General features: G+C 51.4%; 2 protein-coding genes across 4 annotated transcripts in view; one reads left to right on the forward strand and one right to left on the reverse strand.

Moving 5' to 3' along the window:
- The window catches only part of KYAT1 (kynurenine aminotransferase 1), a 34,913-nt gene extending 21,254 nt beyond the window's left edge, over nt 1-13,659 (reverse strand). For 2 of the 3 annotated variants that reach the window (XM_049629992.1, XM_049629987.1), the window contains exon 1: nt 11,183-13,659. The gene's annotated coding sequence lies outside the window, so the exon portion shown is untranslated. The remainder of the gene's footprint in view (nt 1-11,182) is intronic. The other variant, XM_049629991.1, reaches the window with a different exon arrangement.
- An 86-nt stretch (nt 13,660-13,745) lies between these two features.
- LRRC8A (leucine rich repeat containing 8 VRAC subunit A) overlaps nt 13,746-22,764 on the forward strand; it is a 31,382-nt gene continuing 22,363 nt past the window's right edge. The window contains exons 1-2 of the mRNA XM_049629983.1: nt 13,746-13,901; nt 17,077-17,183. The gene's annotated coding sequence lies outside the window, so the exon portion shown is untranslated. The remainder of the gene's footprint in view (nt 13,902-17,076; nt 17,184-22,764) is intronic.

A 22,764-nucleotide genomic window follows, 5' to 3' on the forward strand; every position in this document is an offset into this window, starting at 1 on the left:
AGAACCCAACGTGGGGCTCGAACTCACAAACTATGAGATGGTGACCTGAGCTGAAGTCAGAGGCTTAACCAGCTAAGCCACCCAGGCGCTCCGATCATCAGACCCTTTTAAAGGCCCCGGAAAGAACGTGCTTTCCTCACCTCCATTAACAGGCAAAGACACTGGTAATAAACATAATATAACAACTAACGCTCATATTGAGCTTCTGGAGGTCGAAGGAGGGTCCGCACCACCCACTGCCCGGTACAGGGCAGAAGGTTACACTCACAAGGGAAAAGATCCCACCCAGCTCATGGCCCTTCCCCCTCCTCTGCCACAACCTCAGCCCCTCTCACCCTCTCTGGGCACTGCCTGCTCTGGGGAAAGGTGGTGTCTTGGGGTTCGAGGTGGCCAAGGCCCCCTGGCTTCACAGAGGGCAAGGAGAGCCCGTGCTGGATGAGGATGTACTTAACCAGTCTGGCCGCCTAGGGGCTCCAGCTGGAAACCAGGCTCCGGCTTTCACTGCAGGGGACAGTCCTGTAGGCGGTGGTGCGTGTGCCCTGGGCGAGTCTTGGGGAATGGGAGTTAGCATCACGCTGCACCCTCTGTGGGGCAGATCTGTCCTACTGCTGCCAGACCCTTTGTGCCTGCCCGGGACTGAGCCTGGAATAGTCCCCTGCGGGGAGGAGTAGAACACAGACTTTGGTATCCCGCAGATCTTGGCCGTGTGAGCTGAGGCAAGTCACTTCACCTCTGAATGTCAGTCTCCTTGTGGATAAAATCAATAAAAATAAGATAATTCATGGAAAGCATTTTCCTTAGTGCCCGGCACATAAAAGATGCCCAGCAAATGATAGATATTCCTAACAGAGTGGGCAGTTAATGAATGCTCACTGGGTCACTAGCGAAACTATGACATGTGGGGCTAGATGTGTGTGAATTCACTTACGTTCATTGGCAGGGCTGACTTCTCTATCAGACCTCTGCAGAAGGCATAGTGTTCAGGATGTACCATACGTTGAGGAGCCCATGAAAGTGTTTTAATTTATTTTAAATTTTAATTTATTTTATTTTATTATTTTTTAATTTTTTTAATGTTTACTTATTATTATTATTATTATTTTTGAGAGAGAGAGCTAGCATGAGCAGGGGAGGGGCTGAGAGAGAGGGAGAGAGAATCCCAAGCAGGCTCGCGCCATCAGCACAGAGCTGGACACGGGACTTGATCTCACAAACCGTGAGATCATGACCTGAACCAATGTCAAGAGCCAGCCACTTAACCGAATGAGCCACCCAGGCATCCCGAGTTTTATCTTAAAATAAGGGGGGGAAAAAAGGGAATATAATAATGATGAACGTATAATAACAAATCCAGTCTAGATGATGTTCATTCTTTATACCTCATGGTTGTAAAATACAATTTATACTTCTTTTAATGGAGAAAGGGCCCCATGAAAGTCACAATGTGACCTTGAACGTAGGTAAATTGTTTGTGGTTACGACTTCACGCGCAAATATGAGTGGCTGTATTTGAGCATGTGCACACATCTCTGTGTCTGTCTGTGAGCATGCAGGTGTAGTGGGGGCAGTTTCCAGAAACTTGAAGGGGAGGGAGAAGGCACTGAGGGTCTGATCTGAGGCCAGGAAGGGACAGGTGGCCCTGTGGGTGGCCCTCACCCAGGAACACCACCAGGTGTTCAAAGTGGTGCCCTGGACAAAGAGAGGGTTTGAAGGACTTGTTGTTCTGGAAGCTGCCAGCAGGGGGCGCAAGGAACCGGCACTGCCTAGACTTCCGCCTAGTTGGCCCTGGGACTCCACACATTTGGGCAGAGGGTGACCTTTGTGCCACAGGAGGGTACTGTGGCCTCACTGCACTGAGGGGGCCCACAGCGGGTCGCATGCTTGTCCGGGCCTACCGTGAGGTGGGCCTGCTGACCTTCCAGTCCAGAGTCCTTCCACTGACTGGGACAACCCAGGGACAGCCAGGGGCCTCATTCACAGGCACCTGGTGGCTCTGCAGGTGGCCTTTCTCAGGCCCCACTCGCCTCCAACTCCCCATGCCTCACCCCTCAACCTCTAGGAAGCCGACTGCTCTATAGCCCTGAGGTCTGTCCTAAGACCTAAGACCTTTTATTTACCGCACACTTTCTTTGTGCGAGGCAGCCTGCCAGAACCATCCGTGTTCCATCACTTTAAAATCCATGAGAAAGGTTCCATCAAGATGTTCAGGTTACATGAAGAAGGCAGGTTGATATCAAAGCTGACTACAAAGCTTCAGTAACCGGGGCGCCTGGGTGGCTCAGTCGGTTGAGCGGCCGACTTCAGCTCAGGTCACGATCTCACGGTCCGTGGGTTTGAGCCCCGCGTCGGGCTCGGGGCTGATGGCTCAGAGCCTGGAGCCTGCTTCCGATTCTGTGTCTCCCTCTCTCTCTGCCCCTCCCCTGTTCATGCTCTGTCTCTCTCTCTGTCTCAAAAATAAATAAAACGTCAAAAAAAAAATTTAAATAAAAAAAAAACAAAAAACAAAAAACAAAGCTTCAGTAACCAAAATAGTGTGGTACTGATTCAGACATACAGACCAAATGACTAGAACAGAGAGCCCAGAAACAAACCTAAATATCTACAGCCAGTTGATTTTTTTTTAAACACACGTCTTTTTTTTTTTTTTTTTTTTTTAAGTAATCTCTACACTCAACGTGTGGCTTGAACTGACGACCCTGAGATCGACCCTGCTCTAATGGCTGAGCCAGCCAGGCACCCCTGGTCAGCTCATTTTTGACAAGGGTGACAAAACGATTCAATGGATTCAAGAAGAAACAGTCTTTGCAACAAATGTGCTACGACAGCTTGATAGCCATACACAAAAGAATGGAGTTGGACTTGAAGGGAATCAACGACCTTGACCACATTCTTGCTAGTGTCCTTTGATGCACAAGTTTCAATTTTTATGATGTCCAAACATAGAACTACCTTACAACCTAGCAATTTCACTCCTAGGTAATATACTGAAAAGAAATGAAAATCCACCCTCACACAGAAACGTGTACACGAACGTCCGCAGGAGCACTGTTGATAATTATCAAAAGGTGGAAATAATCTATGTGTCCATCAGTGGATGAACGAGTACACAGTGGTATGTCCGCACAACAGAATATTATTCAGCCATAGAAAGGAACAATAGACATACCGACTCATGCAGCAGCTTGGCTGCACTTTGAAAACATACTGAGTGAAAGAAGCCAGACATAGGAGGTGACAACAGGATATGATTCCTTTCATAGGTGACATCTAGAATAGGCAAATCCATACAGTCTGAAGGAGGTCAGTAGTAAACAGGAGACAGGAGGGAGAGATGAGGAGTGATCATGTAATGGGTAAAAAGTGCTTTTCTGGAGTAATGAGAAAGTTTTGAAACTAGAGAGGAGTGGAGGTTGCACACAACATCGTGAATACACTGAATGCCACTGACTTGTACACTTTAAAATGGTTGATTGTAGGTTATGTGAATTTCACTTTAATTTTTATAAGGTAGGGTGATAAAAAATAGCTGAAGAACAATATAAGCCCATTTGCCTTTTTTATTTAAAAATTTTTTTAATGCTAATTTATTTATTTTGAGAAAGAGAGAGCCCAGTACAAGCAGGGGAGGGGCAGAGAGGGGGAGGGGGAGAGAGAGAGAGAGAGAATCCCAAGCAAGCTCCGTGTTGCCAGCCACCCTGGGATCATGACCTGAGGTGAAATTAAGAGTCAGACACAAAAAACTCAGCCACCCAGGCGCCCCTAAAGTGTTTTCTTTCTTTACAAAAATGTATCAGTGGGGTGCCTGGCTGGCTCAGTGGATCTAACATGAGACTTTTGACGTCAGGGTCCTGAGCCTAAGCCCCACGTTGGGTGTAGAGCCTACTTTAGAAAATGCGGGCACCCTGGTGGCTCAGTCAGTTAAGTGTCTGACTCCCGAGTTTGATCCTAGGGTCATTAGATCGAGCCCCGTGTCAGGCTCTGTGCTGAGTGTGGAGCCTGCTTGGGATTCTCTGTCTCCCTCTGCCCCTCTTCCCCATTTGCAGGCTCTTTCTCTCTCAAAAAAAAATTTTTTTTGTAAAAAAAAAAAAAAATATATATATATATATCAAGTGGGTGCCTGGGTGGCTCAGTCAGTTAAGCGTCCGACTTCGGCTCAGGTCATGATCTCATGGTTCATGGGTTTGAGCCCCACGTTGGGCTCTATGCTGACAGCTCAGAACCTGGAGCCTGCTTCGGATTCTATGTCTCCCTCTCTCTCTGTCCTTCCCCTGCTCACACTCTGTCTCTGTCTCTCTCTTTCAAAAGTAAACATTAAAAAATTTTTTAAAAAAATGTATCAAGGATAATCTTCAGGGTGGCTCTCCAAAGGAAACAGAATCACTCTCTCGAAGAGATACCCATACTCCCATGTTCATTACATTATTCACAATAGCCAAGATATGGAAACATCCTATGTGTTCACTGATGGATGGATGGATAAAGAAAATGTGGTTTATGTGGGAATGAAAGCTGGTGCAGCCACTCTGGAAAACAGTATGGCGGTTCCTCAAAAAAACTAAAAATAGAACTACCTTACTACCCAGCAATGGCACTACTAGGCATTTATCTAAGGGATACAGGTGTGCTGTTTTGAAGGGACACATGCACCCCCATGTTTATAGCAGCACTCTCGACAATAGCCAAAGGATGGAAAGAGCCCAAATGTCCATCGATGGATGAATGGATAAAGAAGATGTGGTCTATATAGACAATGGAGCATTACTCAGCAATCAAAAAGAATGAAATCTTGCCTTTTGCAACTACGTGGATGGCACTGGAGGTATTATGCTAAGTGAAATTAGTAAGAGAAAGACAAATATCATATGACTTCACTCATATGAGGACTTTAAGAGATAAAACAGATGAACATAAGGGAAGGGAAACAAAAATAATATAAAAACAGGGAGGCGGACAAAGCATAAGAGACTCATAAGTATGGAGAACAAACAGAGGGTTATTGGAGGGGTTGTGGGAGGGGGGATGGGCTAAATGGGTAAGGGGCATTAAGGAATCTACTGCTGAAATCATTGTTGCACTATATGCTAATTTGGATGTAAAGTAAAAAAATAAAATTAAAAAAAATTTTTTAAAAGATAGGAAAACATAAAAAAATAAGGTATACCATTATTATAAACACTATTCGTATTCAAACATAATCTCAACATGACAAGTCATTTGCTCAGAGAGTCCACAGTATCACAGGCAGAAAGCATGAGGTACCTGAGAAAAAAGAATACAAAGGGAGTCCTGGAGGACAGCATAATTACCCCAACTACAATGAAGAAAGAATTCATTTGTTTTATATGTGGGTGTTTAACATGAGTAAGATTTGACGATGGTTAAGGGGGAGATTCCAAGGAAAAGAAACGGCCAAAGCAAAGACATGTGGCCAGGAAATTATTAAGTTTGTACAAGGAACAGCAAGAACTTTGGGCAGAGAAACGGTAGAGAGCAGTGAGAAACAGAATTACTAAGGTTGGTCATGTTTTTGCTTGTTAGAAAACACACACACATAAAGGAAGGACACAGATTACTTTCGTTGTTTTCAAATGTGATTCCTAAATGTCTTGTAATAAAACTAAAGCACCACACTACATCGTTGTCAAATACCCAAAACATACACACATGCAAACCCACAAGTGAGATGTAGGGTACTGGTTCAAATGAGTGTGATTCACTGTCCTAGTCTAACTGCAAGGAAAGAATTGAAAGCAAATGCATTCAAAATCCTTCACAGAACGCTAACAAAGGAATATCTAAAAATGGAGTTCCAGAAGCTTGTCATTTGATGTCCTGTAATGTTTTAGTGATGTGATTATCCTCAAGCATGCTATTATTATGAAACGGTAAATCTGATGTGAACTGGAAAAAAAGAGAAAGAAAATGTGGTTTCTGTATATAACGGAATGTTATCCAGCCTTAAAAAAGAAGGAAGGTCTGCCATTTGCTACAACACGAATGAATCTGGCAGGTGCGATGCCGGGTAAAATAAGCCAAAGGCAGACACTGTGTGGGGTCATTTATGTGCAGAATCTGGGTGGGAAAAAGTTGAACTGCTGGAAACAGAGTAGAATGGTGGCTGCTGGGCTAAGGGGAGCAACCCCTTAAGGGTAAGGGGCGTGGGGAGAGGCTGATGAAAGGGTATAATCTTTGCTAAAAGATGAATGAGTTCTGCGGACCTAATATATAAATGGTGACTAGAGTTGATAATCCTATATTGTCTAATTTTTTAAAGTTTATTTATTTATTTTTAAGAGCGAGCGAGAGAGAGCAAGAGGGGCAGAGAGAGAGGGATAGAGAGAATCCCAAGCAGGATCAATGCTGTCAGCGCAGAGCCCGATGCAGGGCTTGAACCCACAGACCGTGAGATCATGACCTGAGCCAAAGTCGGTCGCTCAACCGACTGAGCCACTCAGGTGCCCCCGGCACCCCTGTATTGTACAATTTAAATTTGCTAGGAGAGTAGATCTTAAGACTTCTCACCAAGGCGGGGGCGGGGGGGAGAAAAAAAGAAAGATAGCTATGTAAAGTAATGGATGTATTAATTAACTTGATTGTGGGAATAACTTCACAATATATACATGTATCAAATCATCATGTATAATTTAAATGTATCACAAACTTAATAATTTTTTAATTTTAATTTTTGAGAGAGAGAGAGGGAGAGAGAGAGAGAGAGAGAGAATCCCAGGCAGGCTCCACACTCCACACGGAGCCTGACTTGGGGCTCGATCCCATGACCCTGGGACCTGAGCTGAAATCAAGAGTCGGACACTGTACCGACTGAGCCACCCAGGTCCCTCAAATGTATTACAGTTTTATTTGTCAATTATAACTCAATAAGTCTGGGGGGGCAGGGAATTACTGAGAGTAGTTTGAACAATGCTTGCTTTCTAGTTGTGTAACTTGGGATACGGAACAAGAATCTTTTCTCAGCATTGATGAGTGAACACACTCCTTTCTGAGTTTAGATCAACTTCAATTTTATCCCTTGTACTTCAATGTCATGAAGTATATCTGGGAGTTCCTTTAATGTGCCGGCATCACTTCCTCTGGGACACCTTCATCCTTCATCAGAGCCACATGCGTCACCTATGTCGATCAATTTGCCTTCACTAAGTGTCTCTGGTTGCACATCTGGAGTTTCTGGAACAGCAACGAGCTGCTGTGTCAACATCCCCACAACGGGCTATTTCTTTTATCACCCCATTTACACTCTGCATTTCTTTGCCGCACTGTTCGTCTTTGTTGGCCAGTTCCTTCATCTGATTATCCGGTTTTGTAGCCTGTCGTCTGGGTTTATCACTGGGAGACAGAGGTCAACACGACCCCGAGCTTTGGGGTCGGTGTGTGAACTGAATACCGTGCACCGTGACCAATCAGGGTCAGGCTTTGGAAGAAGCAATGTGACTAGTCACCGACCACCAAGCACACCCGATGTTGCCGCAGTCACGTGTGGACCGAAGGGTAGGAAGGTCTGTACTTCATGCAACTGCTCATAGTTAATAGAACATGGCAGCCGAAATCTGAATCGTGTTGTTGAGACACTGGCGTTACTTCACTGAACTGCGGCGTCTGAAACTCGTTCTGCCGTGTAAAGCAAGGACAGCTTGATCATGTATGTATTTGTGCAGAAGGCTGTTTCCAGGGACACCACTAAATTATTAATAGTGGCTTTCTCTGGGACTGGGTTTGGGGTCTTATAAACTTGTATACTTTTTTTTTTTTTTTTTTTTTTTTTTTTTTTAACAAGGCTGTAAAGCTCTGGAATCAGACAGACCTTGGACTGAAGCCATTTACTAGCCGTGTGACTTTTTGCAAAGTATTAAACCTTTCTGAGAAGCGTGTCTTTTTTGCTTTTAAAATTTATTTATTTATTTTGAGAGACAGCAAGGGAGGGGCGGAGAGAGGGGGAGAGAGAGAATCCCAAGCAGGCTCTGCACTGTCCGCGCGCAGAGCCCCCACGCAGGGTTCAAACTCACGAGCCGTGGGATCATGACCTGAGCCGAGATCAAGAGTCGGAGGCTTAACTGACTGAGCCGCTCAGGCGTACCTCCCCACACACTTCTTTTTTTCTAAGAATCATTTCTGTGTAGGAACGACGGTAGCACCTGCCTCACGGAGTTGTAGCGAGAAGCCAGTGAGAGGACACAAGAAAATCGCTTAGCGCGGTACCCGCAGAGAATCTGTGCTCCACAAATGTCGTCATTGTTATCATCAGTCCTCAACTATTAGTCCCGTAAGCATTGTAGGCAAGGCAGGCGCTATGGCAGCACTGGGGAGGCCAGCCCCGCCTGGAGGGGAGCAGAAATGCACCAGATGACCTTTAGGACACCTTCCAGGGCCGCTCCCCCCCGGCCTCTAAGGTCTCAGGCTTCCTTGCTGCCAGGCCAGGGGCTGGGTGCCAGTGGTTAGTGCCCTCCCCCAACACAGAACTCTACCAGCTTGGGCAGATCCTGGGCCACCTCTTGGCCAGCAGGTGAATGACCCCTCGGGAAATGCCTCAGTGACGAAGTCTCTGGTGGCTGATGTCAGCCACGTGTCCCATTGGATCAGTCTTGCCAAGAAGCCCGCGTTAATACCGGATCCAAAGCCCCGGTAGCTGGCCTTTGGAGTTGGCCTGAATGCAGACAGACTCTGCAGGTTCTATGTTCTCTCCTCTTCCAAGCATACAGATTGTTTGCTTTTGTTTTTTTGTTCGTAACTTTTTATTTTGGGTAGGCTCCATGCCCAATGTGAGGCTTGAACTCATGACCCTGAGATCAAGAGTCGCATGCTCTACCAACCGAGCCAGCCAGGTGCCCCTAATTTGTTTTCGAATAGACGTCTGTGGCCCTGCCCTGCATGCCCCCCAGTCTGATCTCCCTGGCAGGGTCCAGTCTCAGCCGTGCCTCGTCTCTCCCTCCATGTCCACTTGGGCCTTCCTCTGAACTCAGAGATCACCTACTCTACATCTGACCCCTGCACTTCTGTAATCTTTTTTTAAAATTATTATTATTTTTTTTAATGTTTATTTATTTTTGAGAGAAGGAGAGAGACAGAGCATGAGCGGGAGAGGGGCAGACAGAGAGGGAGACACAGAATCCAAAGCAGGCTCCAGGCTCTGAGCTATCAGCACAGAGCCTGATGCGGGGCTTGACTCACAGATCGTGAGATCATGACCTGAGCCGAAGTCGGACACTTAACTGACTGAGCCACCCAGGTGCCCCAGCACTTCTGTAATCTTGAGAAAAACCTAGTAGGAAGGCACTGTCATCCCTATTTTTCTCAAAGGAGAACAACAAAGGTCATTCAGCTGAGAGCCTACTTTGGGATTCAAAACTTGGGGTTCGCAGGCTTCCAAAGTCCAAAGTCTTGCCCCAAACATCCCTCTTTTCAGGAGGTGGGTATTGCCACCTCTGTCGGCTCCCCTGGGGACTGGAGTCATGTCCTTTGGGCTTCCATACCACATGGCAGCTTGCGAGGGCAAGCAAGGGGATTTTGGCTTGGGCCCACATCACCTAAGCCCATTCTATGCAATACAGAGAGTTGGTTTTAGTGTTTCTCAAAAGGGGCACACTTAGTATTTGGGGTGAGTCAGTTCTCTACTGGGAAGATCTATCCGGTGTCTGGAAGGAAGTTTAGCATCCTCTGGGCTCAAAACGTCGGATACTCCCAGTTACTGAGAAAACAGAAATGATAGTGCCTCTGGAGAAGGGGCCTGGGGAAGGGGTACCGTGCCCAGGCAAGACCAGCCCGTTCCACGAACAATCCCAGAAAATGAAAGCTTGGACATGGATGGAGTGGTCCCAAGCTCCACTCTGGACCGTGCTCATTCCATGCCACAAGCCAGATCTCTAGGCTCAGTTTCCTTGTCTGTACAAGGGGATAGCCATAATGCAGTCATTCACAGAAAGCATTCAAGACAGGTCCTGGCCCACAGGAACCCGTCAATAAGAAGCTGTTGACACTGAAACAAATACGGTTTCCATGAAAATTTGTTAATCAAGCAGGGCAACAAAGTCTCATGCCAGAAAATGAATCTTGACTTTTCTTCCTCTTTTTTTTCTCTCTCTCTCTCTCTCAAATCTAAAAGCAGATAATCCCTACAAGACACATGTTTCCTGAAAACTTGTTGAGTCAACGGTTCTGACCCAAGGGAAGTGACAACTTGTCTGGAGAGATCTAACAAGCACACTGAGGGGCGCCTGGATGGCGCAGTCGGTTAAGCGTCCGACTTCAGCCAGGTCACGATCTCGCGGTCCGTGAGTTCGAGCCCCGCGTCGGGCTCTGGGCTGATGGCTCGGAGCCTGGAGCCTGTTTCCGATTCTGTGTCTCCCTCTCTCTCTGCCCCTCGTCCGTTCATGCTCTGTCTCTCTCTGTCCCAAAAATAAATAAAAAACGTTGGAAAAAAAAAAAAAAAAAAAAAAAAAAAAGCACACTGACTTACACATAGTTTTCCCTAGACTTTGGAACCTGCAAAGGAGAGAGAAATGACTTCTGAAGCCCAGAGGCAGGTTTCTGGGCCAGGGGGGCTGGTGGGTGGAGACCCTGAGTAAGACACACAGGAGGTAGCCCACTCCTTCCTCCTGGCACAGGACCCAGATCCAAAATCGAAACCTCACTCTTTGAGGTAGTTTTACACATGGGAGAAAATATATATGTTTATACATTTATTTTTTTCAATTTAAAAAATTATTTTTTTTTAATAAAGGAAGCGTCTTTTTTTTTTTTTTTTTGAGTACTCCAACATGGGACTCAGACTCACAATCCTGAGATTAAGACTCCCATGCTCTACTGACTCAGCCAGCAAGGTGCCCCTCTATGTTTATATATATATATATTTTTTTTTAAATTTTTTTTAACGTTTTTATTTATTTTTGAGACAGAGAGAGACAGAGCATGAACGGGGGAGGGTCAGAGAGAGGGAGACACAGAATCTGAAACAGGCTCCGGGCTCTGAGCGGTCAGCACAGGGGCCCGACGAGGGGCTCGAACTCACGGACCGCGAGATCGTGAGCTGAGCTGAAGTCGGCGCTCAACCGACTGAGTCACCCAGGCGCCCCATATGTTTATATATTTAATGCCTGGCAAGAACATTAGAAACAGTCCTACCACTTTTACCGATGGAGAAACTAAGGCTCAGAGCAGGGAAATGACTTACCCAAAGTCAAGAGTCCTAGAAAATCACAGAAGGACCCCAGCTGTAAATCCAGAGCTTACACTGCTGTCCAGGAATGAGGAAGCAGAATGACCATCTGGTAGTTCTTTCAAGGATCTGGCAGTGCCGTCTGGCAGTGGGATGTGGCCCCACGTCGGCTGGGGCAGGAGTACCTCTCCCACCGTAGCTGGTGTGACTTTGCCCAGCTGGCTACAGAACTGTACAGAACCGGGGGGAAGAGGAGGGGTCATGGCCAGCACTCAACCTGAGAAACCAAGCGGGCTTAAGCAGCCTGGAAGACGGGAGCTCCCAGTGCTGACGCCTTTACTCACCAGGGCAGTTTCTGCTACAGCAAATTGGCCGCCAATCTGGAGGCCGGCGGAATTTGGGGGATGGGGTGGGGGTGGGGTCTGTGTGGGAGGTGGGTGTGTCAGTAAAGAACTTCCTCCTTTCTACGAACTCTCCCGTGTTCCTTTGTCGCCCCCACCTGGATTATAAAATCAGGGCGTCCTCCTGTTTGGAGCTGCACCAAAGGTGAAGTGTGGAGTGGAGGGTGGAAAAGCCACAGATGTGGTCCTGAGAAGGCATCTCCAGGAGCAAGGAGTGATTCGTGCAGAAGCCAGACTGAACTTTTCCAACCTGTGCGGTCTCGGATCACGTGGGTCACCGCTCTGCTTGGGTCTCTAGTCTCATCGTTCCTCCTTCCGGACACCCTGCCCATCTTTCAGACACAGATTAAAAGTTACCTACTTTGAGACGCCCTCTCTGACTCCACCCGGACGGACGGAGCCAGATGCCCCTGCCACTGTACAACTACGACCTGAGCTTCCATCCACCACAGAGCTCATCAGGGACGTTAACTGCTGGGTTGTCCGTCACCCTCACTAGACTCCAGGGACAGGAACCGTGTATCCTGTTCCCCACCAGATCCTCAGTCTCTGGCAGCTCAACCAGAAGCGTGGGTCTCCCAAAGCATTAGTGCCTGGAGGCTGAGGGAGAGACCCAGGAGCCCCGCAACCGCTCTCAGTGAAGTGGGGGAGTCAGGCCTTGTGGGGACCCTCTTTGGGCAACTTCCTTAATTTCTCTATGCTTCACTTACTGATCTGCAAAATGGGACAGATCTGCGTGTAATGCACAGGGTAGGACAGGTGGGAGCACCGGTGGCAGGGGTGGTGGTCATGACTGTTAGCTCTATAGATGGGGACATGGAGGCTCAGGGAGGGATATGCCAGGTTCACAGCCCCCAAGATGGATGGGGGCAAGCCTTGGACTCCAGTCTGGGCTCTGGCCCCCAGTGTTTCTTCTCTTCCTTCGTTCTATTCTTGTTCTACCTGCTCAGCCAGTAAACAGCCAATCAACAGTTACTGGATACTTACGGTGTGCCAGACTCCACACTGGCTGTTGTGTGGTTAATAACAAAAAAGCTTCCCGCTAAGAAGTGGGGCCTGGAGACCATGGGCATTAAGGGTAAAACCCTCCAGGGCTCAAATTCCAGCTTCTCCTCTTGCTGGCCGTGAGATATTACTAAAGTCCCTAATCTCTGAGCCTATTTCCTCCTCTCACGACAAGGGAAAAATCGGACCTTCCAGCAGGAGGGCTGAAACCAGGCACTGGCTCCACACTTGACGGATGCCAGCAGTTATTATCTTACACATCACCTTACTCAAAAAATAACTAACCTGTGCACATGCTGGTAAATTCTCCCCCCTTGCCCAGGACTCCAGCTCTGTCCGAGGCCACCACAGTTAAAACTTCTTGTGCATCTTACCAGACGCCTGCTGCACACACCCGCAGACACGCACACTCCTTACACACGTTCTTTTACACAAACTGTAGCGCCGATCTACGCTGTTCTTTTGCCCTTTCCTGTTTTTTAAAAATCTAAGGTATCTTGGAACTCGTTCGATGTTAGTGCATATTGAACATTTTTCGTTTTAGTGGCTGCACAGCATTCCACTGTATGGATTATTTCTTAATGTGGTTGCTGTTACTATCATCAGTGTGGGAACTGCGAGGACCCGGGCTCCATAGAGCTGTGTCCCGGCTCTGCCTATAAATGACCGAGTTACCTGGGGCTCCATGCTCCCCACAGGTACTATCGCGGGGGATGGGGGGTGAAGGATATGGGTGCAGAGGACCCGCCTGGCGGGTTCCCAGCGTCCAAGTGCGGGTCAGCGTCTAGCGCGTGCAATTTATCCCCCTGGGCAGCTCCAGGTTGGGTTAAGATTTCGGCGCAGCCACTCCGCCGTACCAGCAGCACCAAACGCAGCGAGTTTTCTGGCACAAACGATCTCGGAACCGGTTAACAGGTCGTCCGGCCTCGGCACCCGGCATCGGAGCAGCAGCAACGCGCAGGCACCGGATACTCACCCCGGCCTCGGCGGCTTCACCGCTCGTCCCCCGGCGAGCCCCGAAGGTTACAGCAGTCCCTGTCCCTTTAAGGGGGCCGAGCCCGGGTTCCGCTACTTCCGCCCCAAATCAACATGGCGCCAGTAGGGAGCCTAGGGTGTGAAGGCACGGAGAGAACTCCCGTCAAAAAAATGGCGGCGCCCTAGCTGCCGCGCTCGAGCCGGCGGTGACGTCACTTCCGGGGCGGAGGAGGTTGAGTGGTGCAGTGAGGGACAAACAAAAGGAGGCGCCGGAGGGGCGCAGCGGCCGGCGGCGGGACGGAGCGGCCGGGGCGCGGGGCTGCCTGCTGGGCAGCCGGACCCGACGGGACAAGGTGAGTAGGTGGGGCGGGGAAAGGGGCGCGAACTGTCACCTTTAGAAACCCACTCCTACCCGCCCCCAACCAGCTGCCTGGCCCCGGCGCCCCGGGCAGCTTGGGCTCTGCCCGCCCGGGCTGGCTCCCTGGGGGCCCCCGCCGCGGCTCAATTTGGCCCACCTCCAGGCTCCTGGGTATTCCAGGTCTCCGGGACCCCACCCTCTCCCCGGTGCCGGGGCGCGCGAGCCCCCTCCCAGGCACCCCAGTGCCTCCCTGTGCTCTACAGACCGGGAGTTTCCGCCTGGGCTCCCCCAGGTCCCCTTGTCATCCCCTGGGTTTCCCTCAGATCCTAACCCCTACACGCACACACTCCCCCCTTGCTAGAGGTTCCACCTCTGAGCTTTCTCCTTGGCAGCTTTCATTTCGTTTTCAGAGGTTTCCCCTGTTCTCTTCTCCTGGGCTCCTGGCCCCGGGACCCCTCCCTCCTTTTGATCAGGCGGGAATAGTGCCCTGACTTGGGGGGCAGGATCCCTGGCCAAGATCTTGGGCCCCCCGTGTGAACAGGGGTTCCTAGGAAGAATGGTTCAGGGTCCGAGACCCCAGGCCCTGCCCACGTCCTGTGCATCCATATGGGCCTGAGAACCAGATCTGATGCGGTCCAGGCTGGAGATCCAGCAAAGTTGGTTACCAGGCTGAAGGAGCATGGCCGAGGTGGTTGGGATTCATGATGATTCTGCTTCTTTTATTGACTGCTTCTTCTCCTTGGTCTGGACTGTAGTGAACCAAGATTCGGCCCGTTCTCAGCTGATGCAACTACTGCCTTTTTTGGGAAGGAGGAGAGATGGTTGGGGGGGGGTGGTGTCCAACAGCCTTCTGATCAGGACTTGGCTGGAAGGGTGGGGCTGATCACACTCCTCTGATGCTTCTTCTCCAGTTCTACTCCAGGAAGACTTTTGAGAATGAGGTGTGAGGATGAGGAGGGAGAGAGCTTGGGGAGGGAAAGGGAATTTGGGCCTAGATTGTGGAGGAGGGATTCGGTGCAGCCGAAAGGCTTCCATGGGTCTCTCCCACCTTTTCCATTAGGAGTTTCTTTAACCCCTCTGAACAGAGAGACCAGCAGTCAGACCGACTGGAGGCAGGAGGAGGAGGAGGTCTGCTATTGGCGATACTTCCTGTGGAGGGGGTGGGGGGGGGGGTGGGAGTTTGTTCAGAGGGACTGGGCAGTGCCCATAGCTCAGTCACACTGAGCATTGCCTTCGTGAAGGTCAAGTCTTTCTCTGGCTCTCGAGGGAAGGCAATGACTTGTTCTGGAGGACTGGAGAGATGCTGGGGCATGAATTAAGGGCCTCTGCCTCCCTGTCTTCCCGGTCTTAGTGGTGCTTTGGGGTAGAGTCTAATATCTCTCTGCCGTCCAGGGCACAGAGCAGGGGCCCAAGAAATGTTTGTGACTCTTGCCCCCAATCTCCCTCCTCCCCCAAACTCAACCATATGCTTTTGTGCTCCATCCCTTGGGCCCACCCACTAGGAAGCAGTTTCCTCTGCAAACTTTGAGTGGCCTTTCTGGACAGGAGAGGGTCCTGAGGACTGCCCCAGTAGGTCAGAACGTGGGGAAGTGGCTGGGCCTTGGGTTGCTATCTGGCTTGGCCTGGACCTCACCTGTAGGAGCTGCAGGGAAGGGATTGGCCTGGTTCCTGACTGCCTCTCCTGAGAGTGGTGGTGATTCCACATTTTCACACGGGGACACTGAAGCACAGGTTAATGGTCTAAGACCTCATGAGAAGTCGGGTGGCCCTAGAGCCCAGTACACCATCTCTCTATCCCTTGATTCATCCAGCCAGCCAGCCAGCCAGCTATTCCTTAGTAAGTGCCTGGCCTGGACCAGAAATGATGCGAGAGAACATGGTCCCTGGCCTCCTCTGAGCTGCAGTCTGGGAGGAGAGGCAGGCAGGAAAACGTTGATACAATGGCCAGCGTAATAATAGAAATATTACAGAGGAAGGAGGCATTAGCTCAGGGTGAACATGTTGGGAGTGTGCAGTGTATGTTTCCTGGAAGAGGTGAGACTAGAAGAATCAGTGACAGGGAGTCCTGAGGCCTGACTTCTGGTCCGGGCTGTGCCCTGGGCAAGTGACTGGGCTGCCCAGCCTCAGTGGGTATCCTGTCCTTGAGAAGGGTGAGGGGGATTAGAGTCTGGCTTAGTGGCCTCCGTGCCTTTACAGCTCTAGGTGCTTTACTTACTGCTAGTGGCCATCTCCCTTGTGTGGATTTGCTGGGTTATTGACTTCTGTACCTCTCCTCTGGGTTGGAGACTGTCTTCTGCTTCTTTCCTCCCAGCATGGTGCCTAGCCCTGAGTAGGTGTCTTTAAATGCTTACTGGCATAAGTGGTTAAAAGGCTCCACAGTCCCTCTTAGAGCCATTTGAGTCCCTTTGTCTGCCCGTGCACTCCCCACCTGCACTCCCTCCTTCCTGCTAACTCCTGCATATCCTTTGGCCTTTCCCGATGGCTGGGGGGCCACAGTCTCAACTCCTAGTGGTCTGGATACTCCCCCTTACCCCTACTGTAGTCTGATCACACTTCTGTTCCCACCCTGCTAACTTGTCTTTTCCAGTCTTGTGAATGGTTTTGAGCGGAGTGCCTCGCGTGTTTAGATACTCACTAAATGCTTCCTGACAGGTGCTGGCTGGGTTTTGTGTATGCGTCGAACTCGTGTGTCTGGGCTGAAGCTGTGCCTTTGCCTGGACTCAGCTCGCCCCACGGGAACTCACGTCCCGTCACTTCCCACCTCCGGTCCTAGATCTGGCCAGGCTGAACCACTCAGCGTTGTCTAGATGTCGCGTTCTCTCCCTTCCAGGCGAACTTGTACTCTTTCTCCAAACTCTGCTCTTCCTTAGAAGTCAACTCAGGCGACACCTTTCCCAGGGAGCCTTCTCTGACCCCACCACTCTGGGTCTCATGCTTCCTCTGTGTCCCCGTAGCTTCCGGGTACCCCCAGCAGAGCCCTGGGCTCCCAAGAGCTGACTGTAATCGTTGCCTTGGCGTCTCCCAGTAGGCTGTCTGGTTCTCTCTTGTCACCCCAGAGCCCAGTCCGGGGCCTGGCACTGAGCAAGCACTCAGAAAATGTTGGCAGCACAGCAGGTAACTCTTGATAGCCACACACATCCCTGCTGACAGTAGCTCTTGCTTCCTTGTAGGGAGGCAGCTTCCATGGAGCGAGAGGAATGCCAGGACCCTGCCCAGACAGACGTGGGCCAGCCTCAGCACCGACAGCCAGCACGCAGATAGCAGAACCGTCCAAGGGGTAAGGACTGGGCCCCCCCCGCCCACCTCCGCCGCCAGGCCAGCCTCCAGTCAGGTGTCTGCCCCAGCCGAGGGGGCAAAGGGCAGTATCTCCATCTCTGCGGTCCTTTGCTATTCTTACTACGGGTCCAGGGCATCTAGGGCAAAGGTGGCAGGAGAGAATTCTTCTTCCTCCTCCCGACTCCGTGGCCAGCTGAGGAGTATGTGCTAGCTGTACTTCAAACGCCAACATTAGGTTTCCTTGCGAACCTCTGTTTTTTGTCTCCCCCAGCCCAGATCTGGTCGGTCTGACTTGTTAACCGGACCGTCCTGTGACCACATTTCCCAAGGTGTTGTTCCGTGGAACGCCTGTACCTGTGGTCGCAGTGGTTGGACGACTCTGGGAAACAACTTGACCTTGCTGTGGGACTTCTTAGCCTTGACTGCATCGAAGGGAGCACGATGAGTCTCTGAGAGGGGGCCGGCAACTTGCGCGTCGCCACAGTTAATTGAGCGCGTGGACGTCTTTGGGGACTGGGGTTCCTTGGCCCACGCTTTGGAAAACAGTTCCCAAAGGTGGGAAAGTGCGCTGGTTGGGACCCAGACTTCATAGTCTGGGATGTGGGTTTGGTGAGTGACTGTGGGCCAGCCGCTGTACCTCTCTGAGCCTCTGTTCCCTTAGCCATAAAAAGGTGATGATTTTAGTACCTCATCTTGCTTTAAATATGTTGATATAGGGAAGGCACTTAGCAGCGTGTGTCCCAGGACGTGTCTCATAACCTTAGCGGGTACGTGGCTAGATGGCTGTATCATTTGTAAAACCCACCCTTGTCAATGATTTCCTCTGATCGTTTGGGGAAACTCAGGCAGTGGCCTTCATCCCTCGTTTATAAATGTGGGAACTAAAGCTCAAAGTGGGGAAAGTTGCCCAAGAGTTCAGGAAGGCAGGCGGGGATGTGGGGCTGGAACCAGATCCTGGAATCCTGAGCCAGGGTCCTTTGTTCTGTGCCCCAGTCCTCGCTGCATCCACCTGGCACCTCAGCTTTTTGTTAAGGAGGGCCTGGCCCTCCCCAGCCTGGATTTTAAAAGAAACAGTAATTTTTTTTCTTTTTTTAACTATCAGCAGAGTTGCATGTTCATTATATGTTTTCATAACATTTTGATTTTGGTGTCACGGAAAGTGAAAGTCTCCCGCGATCCCATCTCCGGAGAGGTGAATGGGGAGGGTATCATTCCACATGTGGTGTTACTGTTTGCTTATTTTCCCCATGTCAAGTCTCGCTAGGGCGGCTGGTTCACAGCTTGCTCTTGCTTCATTTCCTGGTTCCCTCAGGCCCTCTTTCCCAGGCGCGGGGTGGATCCGTGTGTGAGTCCCCGTCAGCACACCCCCACTGCCCCCATCCTCACCTTTCTGGGGTTTTGAGCTGTTAGCGCATTGACAACAGCACCGAGGGGGGTAGGAAATACCTGGTGTGTGATTTTGTGGACTCTCCTGTTTACTGAGAGGAGGTCAGCAAACCCCAGCCCTGCCCTGTAGGAGTTTCCTGTTGGTTTTGAGGAACTCTACCTCCTGGAGAGGAAGGGGAAGCCTGAGCCGAAGTTCTTCTGGCCAGGGATGAGTGGGAAGCAGCAGGTCCTACTTATCTGAGATCAGAAATCCTCCTCCGTGCCAGGGACAGCTTGGAGGGAACGGCCTGGGCTGGCCTGAGAGGTTTCGGCCTCCTCTGTCTACCTAGGGCAGGGGCCAGGTAGGGGGGGTTGGAAGGGACATGCACGAACTGCTGTGTTGCCTGAGTCTGGCCCTGACTCACTGACCCTGGCGATTCCTGAGGAAAGTCTTGGTCCCTTTGGAATGCTCCTATTAGGTTTTGTTTTGTTTTGTTTTGTCTTATTTTTAAGATTTTATTTTGGGGGCCTCTGGGTGGCTCAGTCGGTTAAGCATCCAACTTTCGGCTCAGGTCATGATCTCGCAGTCCGTGAGTTCAAGCACCGTGTGGGGCTCTGTGCCGACAGGTCAGAGCCTGGAGCCTGCTTCAGATTCTGTGTCTCCCCCTCTCTGTGCCCCTGCCCCGCTTATACCCTGCCCCTCCCTCCCTGCCTCCCTCCCTCTCTCTCTCTCTCTCTCAAAAATAAATAAACATTAAAAAATTTTTTTAAAGATTTTGTTTTTTTTTTTTTAATTTTTTTTTTTCAACATTTTTTATTTATTTTTGGGACAGAGAGCGACAGAGCATGAACGGGGGAGGGGCAGGGAGAGAGGGAGACACAGAATCGGAAACGGCCTCCAGGCTCCGAGCCATCAGCCCAGAGCCTGACGCGGGGCTCGAACTCACGGACCGCGAGATCGTGACCTGGCTGAAGTCGGACGCTTAACCGACTGCGCCACCCAGGCGCCCCAAAGATTTTGTTTTTAAGTAAACTCTACACCCAACACGGGGCTCGAACTCACAACCCCCAAAATCAAGAGTCACATGCTCCACCGACTGAGCCAGCCAGATGCCCCTCTCCTTTCAGGTTTTAACCTTGAGGGTGGGCAGGGGAGGAGAAGGCAGAGGGCCTGCCCTGGGACCCGGGTCTGAAGATGCTCTGTTGGGGCAGGAGGGATTTCAGGCCTGGCAGCCTGGTTTTGTGGTCTGGCAGGGTCGAGCTGGGAACGAGGTGTCCCTGACCTGGTGGCCTTCTCAGGCTCCCTGACCTGACCCTCTTCCTCACCGGGTTTCCTCCTCCTGTTCTTTCCCTGCAGTCTCTTTTCCTTCTCTCTGGAGACACTTTGGCTCCAGGAATTGGGCTGTCCGCCTTCTCCCTCGTTCTAACGGCAGGGCCTTCCTGGCCCCCAGTTGTCCCCAGTGGCCACAGTCGGAGCACTGGGTGGTATGTCGGGTCACTGCATACATATGGCAGCTCCCCGCCACGGTCTCCTCTATGAGATGGCTCCACCGTTTTTACAGGGTCAGAGACCACAGCTGGGACTCGAACCCGGAGCTGTTAGCTTTGGCAGCCTGTGCTCTTTCCACCCCACCTTCCGTTTTTCTTTTTCTCCATGTTCTCAGGCTTGGAGGTACTTTAGAGCTTCCCTGGGGTAGGGGTGGGGGGGCTTGTTGACAATGCTGTTTCCCCGGGGACCCATCGCCACACACGTGGGCAGGGGTGGGCCCAGGAATCTGCATTCTGAGGACGCTCCCAGGCTGTCGTGAGGCGGCCGGTCTGTGGACCATCCCAGGAGACACTGAGCAGGGCGATGCTTTCAGCCCTGGTCCCCACCTCTGGCAAAGGCGTCCATCTGACACCCTTGGTATAGAAGCAGGGCCGAGCTGTCCTCAGCAGTGGGGATTCCAGTGACTTCCCAGAACGTGTCGGGGGGTTGACCATCCCTTGTCTAGGATGCGTTGGGACTGAGGTTTCTAGAACGGCTTTTACTCCCAGCCACAAACATCCCCTGCTATCTCTCCCGATGCGTTTCTGCTGCATCTCGTAGTAAGTTCTATGTTTAACTGTCTCTTGAGGGCCTAAAACCTCAAAATTAAATAGGCTGCTGCAATATAGCCTCCTGCCTGGAGCAGCCTTCCACCGGAGTAAAAGTGGCTGTAAAATTCCAGAGCTCTCACATGCCACCTAGACACCCTCAGAGGTGCCAGCACCAAACTCCGGAGTCGGCCGTTGACAAATGTTCCGGTGGGGGGCGGGGGGGCGGCAGGAAGCTGGGTGCACGGGGATCCTGCACTTCACACCTCCCCCCTGGTGCCCTGTGTTGGGATCTCTGGGGGCAGCACCCCCCTCCAGCCCAGAGAGCTGGGCCACAGGCAGCTTACCTTGGTCTCAGTCCCAGTCCCCTGGGATCTCAGCAGAAGATGTGTCTGCAGCCTCCTTTAGGTGCTCCTGCCCCTGTTTTGTAACCTGTCCAGGCAGGCAGTGCTGGTATTCATAGCAGATCGAGGCCCACCTCCAAGGCCCCTTTGCCACCACGGACCCTGATCTGGCATCCGGCTTCTGGGCCCAGACCCGACAGAGCAGGGCTCCTTTCTAGAGTCTCCTTAAAGCTATACCTGAGACATCAGAGGCGTCTGAGTATGCTCTGCTCGGGTTCCCTGCAGAAGCCTTGATTCCATGTACCCCTCGGGAAAAGGAGGTCTTGTCTTAGGAAGCATTTCCAGGGTTCCAGGTGCTCAGGTAGGGTCAGGAGCCCCACTAGCCTTCGACACAGGTTGGCATAATGGAAAGGCAGACTGGTGGTGATCTTTCCCACCATCTTCTAGCTCTGTGGCCTTGGGCAGGTCGCTTAACCACTCTCCCATAAAGGGACTGATGAGGACGCCTCCCATAACAATAACAGCAGCTAACATTACAGAGTCTTAATACGTGGCAGGCACCGGGCCAGAAGCTTTCCATGGACTCCCTCGTTCAGTCCTCACTACAACTCATGAGCCATTTTACAGATGAGGAAACCCAGAGCCCTGGGAGGTAAGAGGACTTTCCCAAGATCCCCCACTGGTGAATTGGAAAGCCACCTTCCTGGTTTTCGTGGAGATTGGGAGCCGAGGCACAGGAAGTGCTGGGCTCAGTGCTGGCACGCGGTCCCCGCCGGTAGCCGGGAGCGCTGATGCCAGCCTGGTGTGGTGAGGGGGTGGCTTGAGCCTCCAGCCTGGCCTGTTGCCTCTGTGAGTCCAGGAGCCCCAGATGGGTGTCCCTCACCTGTCACCCTTCACCCTGTAAGGTAGGCCACAGCCTTGCGAGATTGTATGAGGACAGACCTGTTTGGGAGGCCCGGCCCAAACATGAGAGCAGTTTGGAAGTGAAACTTGTTCCCTCCCCCTCCCGCCTCGACTGTCTCCCATCTTCCTTTCCCGGGAAGTGAGGGTGTGCCTTGCTCCACAGGCTGAGTGCCAAGCCAGGCAGTGCCCCTGGCCCGCTGCTGACTCACCCCAAGTGGGTGTGGGGGCCTGGAGGGCAATGCCCTTCTCTTGAGTGGGTGGGGGCTGTGTGCACCAGATGGCGAGGTGCGACCTTTCCTCCCACTGCCAGCTCTGGGACCAGAGGAGGCCCAGGGGTGCTGACCGAGGAGCAGATTCACAGGCCCAGAGCCCTTCCGGGACAGGGCCATCGACCCACCGTCTTCCTCAGGCCTCTTGGGAAAGGCCCTCCCCCCTTCCCTGGGAGAGTGTTGGAGAGACAGCCTTTCCAAGTGTGGTACAAGGAGGGGCGCCAGCCTCCTGCCTCCCCTCTTGCCTGGGAAGCTTGCCCAGCATCTCTGTTTGGGCTTTAACAAAAGGCTCACTGTGCCCTGTTTACCCGCAGCCTGGCCGGCCTGCCACGGCTTGAGTGTGAAAGCCAAGTCTCCATAGGCCGACGCGGGGGCAGGAACACGCTTGGGTGGTCACCCTCCGGGATGGAGAGGGCAGCACATCATTGCTTACTCCCTTCCCCCTCTGTAAGAAGCATCAGGAGGAAATCAACGACATCGGTTTGATACCTAAGGGGTGGTTCTGAGAGTAAATCGCCAGCTCTCTACCTTCGTCCTTTCCTGGGGTCCTGAGCCTGGGTGGGGCTCCAGAAGCTCAAGGCCCTTGAGTGTGGTCTGTGAGACGGGGGCAGGTCCTGGAGGGCTC

The sequence above is a fragment of the Panthera uncia genome, chromosome D4 (assembly GCF_023721935.1).
Source record: "Panthera uncia isolate 11264 chromosome D4, Puncia_PCG_1.0, whole genome shotgun sequence".
Lineage (NCBI taxonomy): Eukaryota > Metazoa > Chordata > Mammalia > Carnivora > Felidae > Panthera > Panthera uncia.